At 51.8% G+C, this 9,663-nt stretch overlaps 1 protein-coding gene across 2 annotated transcripts in view; it reads right to left on the reverse strand.

Moving 5' to 3' along the window:
* Nucleotides 1–9,663, reverse strand: part of CD82 (CD82 molecule) — a 54,545-nt gene that overhangs the window by 43,606 nt on the left and 1,276 nt on the right. The gene's annotated exons all lie outside the window — the stretch shown is intronic.

A 9,663-nucleotide genomic window follows, 5' to 3' on the forward strand; every position in this document is an offset into this window, starting at 1 on the left:
TTTTTTGAGACGGAGTTTCACTCTGTTGCTCAGGCTGGAGTGCAGTGGCATGATCTTGGCTCACTGTAACCTCTGCCTCCGGGGTTCAAGTGATTTTCCTACTTTAGCCTACCAAGTAGCTGGGATTACAGGCATGTCCCACCACACCCGGCTAATTTTGTATTTTTAGTAGAGATGTGGTTTCTCCATGTTGGTCAGGCGGGTCTCAAACTCTCGACCTCAGGTATCTGCCCACCTCGGCCTCCCAAAGTGCTGGGATTGCAGGAGTGAGCCACCGCGCCCAGCCAGCTGAGGCTTCTCTCTTCTCCCTCTGTTGTGCCTGCCAGGCAAAGCCCAGGCTTGACAGGAGAGAGTTCCTGGCTTCCTGGAAAACCTGCCAGAACAATAACTGGGAACATAAACTGCTGGAGAACACTAGACCTTGGAAGAAGATCATGTTGCTGAAGAGTGAGTCAAGGGATAAGAAGTGGAGCAAGATCCCAGCTCAGAGATGGGGTGGGCGAGCCTGCTCCCCAGGCCCCTCACTTGGGGCCGGTGCAATGGTCAGGCAAGGCCTCTCTGCTTCCGCACCAGACCTGCACGGGAGAAGTCGAGGTGGGAAGTGTGACTGGGCCAGGGTTCCAGTATTAGTGTTCCTACTTTCGACATCCTTAGACACATTGGGTCACCTGTCAGAGACTCAATTTTCCTTTCCGCAAAGTGAGGATGCTGATAATCCTATTGTCCTCTTGCACAGAAAGTCCCCAATATATACAAAGGATACCTGGGAAGAGGGGAAGGTGAGTCCAGGCCTCACAAGATGAGCCTTTATTCAACAGGACAAGGTTCCTACTGTCAGCAGCATCAGGAGCTGAAACTCACCATGGAACCCCACCCCACCCCATCCCACTACTTTACTGGTACCCACAGTGTGGTCCAGCAGCGGCAGTGTCCTCTGGGAACATGTTAGCAATGAGCATACTCAGGAAGAACCCCAGACCCACAGGATCAGAAACCTGGGGGTGGGACCAAGCAATCTGCTTTCACCAACTGTCCAAGGGACTGATGCTTGTCAGAGTTTGAGAACCCCATCACCACCCACCACCCACCACCCACTCTGGAGAAACTTTCCCCTGCTGACTCATCTTCCCACCTCCTCCTTTCCAGGAGACTGTTGGGGAGGAAGAAGTCACTGAGGAGAGAGGTCATTAAATAGTAAAGAGAGCCCATGATTAGTTAATGACACCACAGACTCCCAGAGAGGAGAGGGTCAAAAGTCAGACTGTAATTGAAGAGAAAACACTCCTCCGTATCTATCTGCCTTTCTCCATCTCCTTCTCTGTCACAGATACACAAACCCTGAAAGCCTGCTCCTTGTCCTGTGGGTGGGTCCACTAGCACCAGGGACAGACAGAACGCTCTCCCACCAGTGGGGCTGAAGCTAAATCAGGAGACTTGTTACGGTGGGAAGTTCTGGTCCTCTGACCTCAAGTTTAAAAGCCACCTGAGTTGGAAAGCCACTTCTAGGAATTCATTCCATGGAGCTCATTAGAGTTGAGCACAAAAATATACATAGGGACAAGGCGATCACTCTAGCAACGTGGATGCTAATGAGAAATTCACAAGGCCTAAATGTGCAACGGGTGAGGAACGCTTAATCAGGTCACAGCAATACCACAGAGCTGGGAAACTTGCTGGAGAAGAATGCTCAATCGCATGGGAAAACCCTCCCTGCACAGCATTCAGCCAAAAGTGGCAGCGCAGGAAGTGGTTTGTGTGGTATAATCCCAATCTTGTATGTGTGTGCTTTTAAAAAAAAAAAAAAGCCAAAACACCAAACTGTTCACAGCAGTTATCTCTGAGCAGTTATTTCCTCCTGCAGGTCTGTTCTTTGCCCCCTGAATTTTTACACACACACGCACACACACACACAAAACCCCTCTTTCTTCAATAATCAGAAAGTTTGTGGGGGTTTTGAGGGTAGCCATTTGGGTTAGATAGAAAGTTTTTAAAGGAAAATATCTCCTTCCTATGTCAGAATCACTGGCCTGGGGTCTTCCGCTCTAAGATTTGGTCCCACCAGGGAGTTTCCACATTGTGTGTAATTCCAACAAGCAAAATCAGGATCAACATGGGGAATCCAAGGGAGGGTGGGTTTGCTCAGATTCTAGCTCATATTTTCTAAGAGTCAGTTCTTTCCAGAAATAAAAGATCATGAGCGCTCCAAGCCTTGAGGTGTGTGAACAAAGGCTAGATGCGGTCCCTGGGATCAGACTGGGCAGGCAGGTTGATTGGATGGACCACAGAGCTGCTTGAAACACCAAGATCCTGTGACTCTACACATAAGCCCTCAACTGTATGCCAAGAGCACCCAGGTCAAGGCTGGGCTCAGACAGTCTGGGGTTCAAGACTACAGAGACCTAAGACCTCTGCTGACACTCCCACCAGAGCTCCAAGTAACCCTGGAAAGCTCCTTCTCTCCAGATCGGGGACCTGAGCCTTCGGAGATGAAGACTCCCTGCCACTTCCCCCGAAGTAATGACAGCAGGAGGCTGTATCATCACCACTCTTATCCTCTGACTTCACTGAAGGTACACTCTTCCCTGGGCCTGCCACTAAGCATTTTACCAGCATTATCTCATCTAATCCTCATAAAAACCAAGGCTCTAAGAGGCCAAGAAACTTGCCCAGAGGTGAGCAGATACTGTGCCCACAGCTAGGTCTGACTGACATCAATGCCTGAGAAGCTAGAAGCACCTCAAGCTGTAGGCGCAGCCCCAGTGGTTCTCTGACTGCATGCAACTTACAGGGATCATTAGGGATTCCTGATATGCACACGTTTTGAAACTATAGTGCCACGCTATACCGTCTCCTGGCAAACGAGGAGACTTGCTCAGCCCTGCCAGGAGAGGGTATGGGGCAGAGAAGGCAGATAAGAGGGACAGATAAGAGGGGCTTTTGGATGGAAAACAAGTGAGTAGTCCAGAGTAGAATATACATCCTCCCTGCCTCATTACTCCACTGCTGTGTGTTCAGAGGGGCCAGGGGTCAGGGAGGTGGGCTATCTACAAGTCCCAAGGTGACTCAAGGCCTAGACACCCACTTGCTCCATAACCTCAGATAAGTCAAACCTCCCCTGCCGTTCCTATTTCATCTACATACAATGAGGTCTCATAGGTCCCACTGTAAAGCATTCTAATATTCTACCTTTTAAGGCAGTGAGTGGGACACGGTTTTCCAACCATACTAGTATAATTTACCACTCGTTTTTATCATCAGCAGCAACAAACATTTATTGAGTGCTTGCTTCATACCAGGTATCATTCAAAACGGTTTGTGTGTCCCCATGGGAACACATACTCCCCTCTCCATTTGTTTCCCACTCAAGGGACCTCTGTCAGGGAAACACCTCAGGCCTTGCTCCACCCTGGCTTACGATTGGTTCATTTTAGAGACACTCGGAGCAGGCTCAGTGGGGCTTCGTCCCTTGCAGAGGCAGGTTGCCTGCAGGGAGAGTTCCATCTGGGCTGTTCTCTGCTCTTGCTAACTGGTCCTGCAGGAGGCTGACTCCTGTCCAGCACTGCCTGTGGCAGGATGGGTAACTCTGCCAGGTCCAGGTCAGGCCAGTCAGCAAGCCCTCTGGGCCCCGGATCTAAAGCCACATTCTCCCGTCAGCTCCCATTTGGAGCTCCATCTTCATGTGTTTAGCTCACAGCTGCCCATCCCTATGTTACAGATTAGGAAACTGAGGCTCAGAATGGTCATCCTGTTGATGTCAACTACTGTGGAAAACCTTTCTAAACACCACCCAACACTCAGGGTGTGTCCACCGCATGGGAAGGTGGATTACCCTTCTATTCATATCTAACTTTTGTCTTCCAGGCTGGATGGCCGAAGGCCATAGACACTCCTACCATAGGCCCTCCCTCCAAGTCTTCTGAGGCTTGACAAATTGATATTCACTTCAAACCAACACCCCACCCGTCATCTGAAAAAATATGATTGATTCACAAAAAGAACTTCAATATGAACCCAAGTTCATATAATATATTTTTGTTTAAATATGTATGGTACTTTTTAATAGCTTCATTGTATGAAGAGGTTCTTTTTTTCTTAAGCATAAAAAATACGGGCTGACTGTAGAAGATTTGGGAAATGGGGGAAAGTGGAAAGATAATAAACGTCTGTAATCTAATCTATATAACTGTATTTTGTAGCAGGCACATTACACGTAGTTGTCCATATGTTAGCCTGATTGAATAGAGCTGTAGGGGAGCAGCTCTGCTATCTAGTGTCTGCAACGCCTTAGGGCAGCAGCTGGGACCTGCCCACCTACAGCCTTCCTTCCTAGGCTGCAGGAGAAGGAGCCTGCCTCCAGGAGTCCTTCCCCTGAATGAAACCCTGCAGCTGCCCACTGTGGCATCACATGTGCCTCACTTACAAAAGCCAACTGCAGCAAATGCAAGATAATACAGTTTTGTGGCCCAAGAAGAGCGATAACTTACCCAAGGTCACACGGCACGTAAAGGATGAGCTGGGAACAGAGCCCCGGTCTCCTGATCTCCATACTCAAGCTCTTCAAAGACTTACATTCTGCTTCCTATCAAGAGCCCTACCAAAAACACCAGGTACAGCAGCTCAGTCATCCCACCACTTTGGGAGGCCAAAGCCAGAGGATCACTTGAGGTCAGGAGTTCGAGACCAACCTGACCAACATGGCGAAATCCCATCTCTGCTAAAAATACAAAAATTAGCCAGGCTTGATGGTGCATGCCTGTAATTCCAGCTGCTCAGGCGGCTGAGACATGAGAACCACTTGAACCCGGGAGGTGGAGGTTGCAGTAAGCTGAGATCACACCACTGCACTCCAACCTCAGCAATGCAGTGAGACCCTATCTCAAAAAAATAAATAAAAATAAAAATAAAAATAAACACTACCAAAAACAGCAGGAAAGTACATAACACTTACTATGTGCCAGACACTGTCTTAAATGATTCACATGCATTAGCTCATACGTCATTCTCAAACAACCCTATGAGATAAGCACTATGATTGTCTCCATTTTATAGATGCTGAAACTGGTGCACAGAGAGGTAAGACACAAGGTTGCACCCAGCTGGTAAGTAGCAGAGGAAGGAATCATCCTTAGGTAGTTTGATTCCAGAGCCTGTGATCTTGCCTAGGCTTCTTTCCCTACTCCTCTGGGCCCTAGTCCAGCTGGGACTCAGGAAGGTTCCTGGGACACTTGCTGCCTAAGAGGAAGAAAACCAGCCTAGAAGTCATCTCTCTGGCCAAGGTCACTCTGCAGCTCCATGGCAGAGCCAGGATTTGAACCCGGGCTTCCTAATGCCCAGCCCCCAGGGCTTTGTCCATTTCTCCACATTGACCCTGAGAGCCTAGGCCCAGAACTCTGAACAACTCCCATGCCAGATCACTCTTCACACAGCAGGGAATGTCAAGGGGGAGGCAGAGAAGGGGCAAAAGCCTCCACTGCAGGGCAGGAGGTCAGAGGGGAGAGTGGGGCTTCCCAGGGCTGCCCACCTGGGGGTCTGCATGGATGATGTCCAGGATGGGCTTCCTGGAGGCCACCATCCCATTTCTCCAGGACCCAGCTTGAGTCCCCACAGGATGGCAGCACCTTCCACAAACAACTGCTGACTCCAAGTTGCTCTTTCTGGCTGAGTCAGAGTTCACTGAAGGCCAGAGTGGCCCCTCACTGGGTTAGGCTGAAGGAAGTCGTGCTGTTCCCGTCTCAGGAGGGTAAAAGCCAGGCATCAGAAGAGAAGCAGATGCTCTACTGAAAGCAGTCCCAGGACAGAGTTCATTCCCATCTCCCTGGATCCAGGTTCCAGGAGTGGGGCCGATGGGCCTGAAGGGCCAGGCAGTGATGACCAGACCCTGCTTCCTGGCTCTGCCTTTGCCAAGGGGTCACCTGGTATCTGGCACCAAGCTGGGTCCTACTGATACCCCCGGCCCCACCCAGGAGAACCACTTACCTATTCATTTAGCCATTGATCCCCAAATGCCTGTTGTGTGCCGGGAATCAGAGATACAGACACAGAGGGGACAGGGCAGCACCTGCCCAGGAGGGCTTGTGGAAACACATCCTATGCCACCAAGCGGCAGGATCCGAGAGGAGGGTTCTCAGCATAGACTAGCACAGAGGAGAGGGTGAAAGGCAAGGAGAGGCTTGGGAAAGGCAGCCAGTGATGTTCAGACCTACAGCCCCCCAGGAAGCTGAGTATAACAGTGAAGAGACCCAGCCACCCCCAGGAAGAGCCAGAGAGCCACGCACAGCCAGACATGACTGGCTTCTGGGGACGCACACATATTGGAGAGGCACAGAGGCCCTGTGCAGAAGGCAGGTGCTCTGGGAATGTCCCTGAGGGCATGAGAAGGAGCCTGGCACCAGCCTTGAAAGACCAGCCAGATGCAGCAAACAACTATGGTTTTCCTTTAGTGAGCATTTACTATGCGCTAGGCATAACAGTACTAAGTGTTTCATGTATACTTTTGTGTTTCCTCCTCATGACCTATGAAGCCATGACCATTATTATCCCCATTTACAGATTCAAAAACTGAGGCTCAGAAAGGGTCACATAGCTAGAAATTGGCAGGGCTGAGATCCAGTGCTTTACCGCCATGCTGTACCATCATCTCCCTAATCTGTGAACAGGCAGACGGTAGGTAAAGGTGCTTCAGGTGGCGGAAACAAGGTAAAATGAACAGGGAGTTGGGATCAAGTGCTCCTGTCTGAGGGGGCGCTGCCCAGTGTCTCTGTGTTGGGTTGTATTTGCGTGTGTGCACGCCTGAGTAGGAATGAGTGTTCACAGACATTCCCTACTTTGCAAAAAATAGATCCCAGGTCCCAGAACTCCCTGAGAGCCAAGGAAAGAATGGGCCATCGGCAAGTCAGGGAAGGAACCCCAGAGATGAGAAGGAACTTAACTAAGGTCACACAGCACAGAGCAGAGCCAGAGCCAGAGCCAACTCTGAGGAGCAGCACACAGGCCTCTTTCCCCCACCAGCTGCCTCTCCATGTCAGCATGGTGAATCAGCTGCCGACAGGAAAACCACAGCGGAGGGGGAAGCCCGGGGGTGAGTCAGGAACGAGCCAGCCTCCGAGAGACACCAGCTGTGCCTGCTGCAGAGGCCCGGGTCTGTGGTTGTCTGTCTCCTCTCAGGGTGGCGTCAGGGGCGAGGGGAGCAACACTCCCCACACCGCTCCGTCCCTGTTTACCTCTGGGCTTCCCCTCCCAGCTCCTGAGACCCCGGCTTAGTGGAGGGGAAGCAGGTGGGCAGGGCAGTTCCTGCTGAGATTAAACGGGTCCTGTCCCATGAAGGGGCCCAGGCCAAACAGCCCAGGCTCTTCCCTCCCTTCCCACCTCTCACAGAGCCAGCTCCTGGTCGTTTGATGTTCTTGATTAAGTCATAACCGCCCCCTGTGAGCTTCCTGTGGGGCGGAGGAAGTGGGTATAACGGTTTGGAGCAGGGGGCCAAGACCAAGCCAGAACCAGGGGTGCCAGCTGGCCCCAGATGCTCCAAAGCCAAAGGAACACCCAGGACATGGGGCTGCTCAGCCACGGGCCGAGGGGGGACTGTCTGGTCCTTAGGGGAATAGGGTTGAGTCCTCAGGGTGGAAGGGGATGGCCGGTGGGGGCTTCCAGGCTGTGACTCTAAAGCGTGAGGCCTCAAGAAAGAGGGGCTGCCCCCGCAGAGCAGAAACTTCAGAGGAGCCCAGGGGAACCAAAATCCTGCCTCAGTTCCCCCACTGTGGGAAACTTGTGTCCTGACTACTCGCCCGCTGCCAGAGACAGTACATGGCTGACCTCTCACCCCTACCCTCCCTGGGCTGGGATGGGAGAGACTATCAGGAACTTCTTCCAACCACCGCCCACCCCCCCCCCGACACACACACACACACACACACACACACACACACACACACACACTCCCAAACCTACCGCTGGCTGGCACAGGCTCCCATTCAGCCCAGATGATGCCTTCCCTTCATGGACAAACCCCTCCATAGCATTCATCATCCCTCTCCCAGAACATGGCTCCCACTTCCTCCACCACTCACCCAATCCAGCCACCTTCCTGAGCCCCTGCTACGTACCAGGGGCTAGACAGGGTGGAAAAGAGAAAAGTACAAATGTGCTGGAAAAGTCCTCTCCCATCCCTCCGACGGTGCCTTTGCCGTCCCCATGGCCAGTGTCTCTTCCTTCACTCCCAGCTGCAGACATCCCCAAAGCCACCCAGAGCCTTCTTCCCTGTCACTGCATCCATTGGTTCATTATCCCTTGACCACTGGAGCCTCCACCCCAGCACATCTGGCACAGACTGATCTTCCTAAGGTGCTGCTCTGCTCCGTCACTCCTCTCCTCAAACACCTTCAGTGGCTCCCACTTTCTGCAAATCAGATCCAAAGTTCTTACCCTGGCATTCAAGGCCCTCCGTAAGCTAATCCCACCTACTATTCCCACTGCGTAACCCAGTACAGTCCCAAACTTCAGCCAGAATGAGCAAGCTAGCAGTTTCTCGAGACTTCTCAGAACAGGTTGACCTCGCTGCCTCTGCCTAGGCATTTTCCGCTCTCTAAGACACCGTCTGCATTCTGACTGCCGAGGTCTTCCCGGTCCATAAGGCCTAGAAGATCCCTCTAATCTGTTCTTCATTTATCTTGCATCAGAGTCACTGGTATTCTTGTCTAAGTCCCTTCCCGGATGGTAAGCAACCTGAAGGTGCAGGCCTTATGTGGTCCCTTGTCATTCATCAAGTGGGAAGGAGGTGGTGGGTGGGGGAGGGCTTTCCGTTAAGGCTCACTAGGCAGGCTGTGTTGAAATGAACATCTGCCCACCACAGGCACCACCTACCAGACCGTCTCCCTCCCCCTCTATGCCAAACTCCAATTTACACCACTTCAGTGCTTGGAGAGACTGTGGTCCCACATTGATCCAAGCCAAACCAGGACCAGGAGCCCAGGCAGAGTCCTTTTCAAATCTCACCCACTCCAGGAAGCCTCCTTACCCCCACCCCCTGCCCTGGCTTCTCAAGTGTCTCACTCTTCTGAACGCCTCCCCCTGCCCTACATATACACACACAGTCTCCTGCCACAGCGCAGCCGCCAATTCGTCTCTGTCCCACAGTACTTTCCAGCTTGTTCCATACTGTACAGCTCATCTCCCAGAAGATGCAGGGAGCCAACATAATGCAGCACCTTCAGTGTCCTTCAGTGCCCGACCCTGATTAGATACCGGGTGCTCACACTGCCCCTCGCCTCCATCCCAAGCCACGTGTGCAATGGTATAGCTGGATTCCAGCCACCAGGGCTGCACAGACCCATGAACTCTCATCTGGCCATAAGCCCTGGATGTGAGTGATCCTCTCTACAGGGACATGGTAAGTATAGGGAAGCCTTCATTGTCAGCAACTCAGGTCTGGCTAATTCAACTCTGTACCCTCTAGCTCTCTTTAGCATATAGTAGGTGCTCAGCAAACATTTTTAGACTTATTTAACTCAACACTCTCCAACCTCAAGCAACATTACAGAAAACTCAGCCACTCTTTGTTCCAGGTGACACACTCCCCATCCCTCAAATGGAGTGATGTTGGTGGCAGGTGGCAATTTCTGGCTCTCACGCAGTCAGAAGGGCCTGCAGCCAACCCCATCTCTCCGACAA

This window comes from Cebus imitator, unplaced genomic scaffold, assembly GCF_001604975.1.
Source record: "Cebus imitator isolate Cc_AM_T3 unplaced genomic scaffold, Cebus_imitator-1.0 Scaffold58, whole genome shotgun sequence".
In the NCBI taxonomy this organism is placed as follows: domain Eukaryota; kingdom Metazoa; phylum Chordata; class Mammalia; order Primates; family Cebidae; genus Cebus; species Cebus imitator.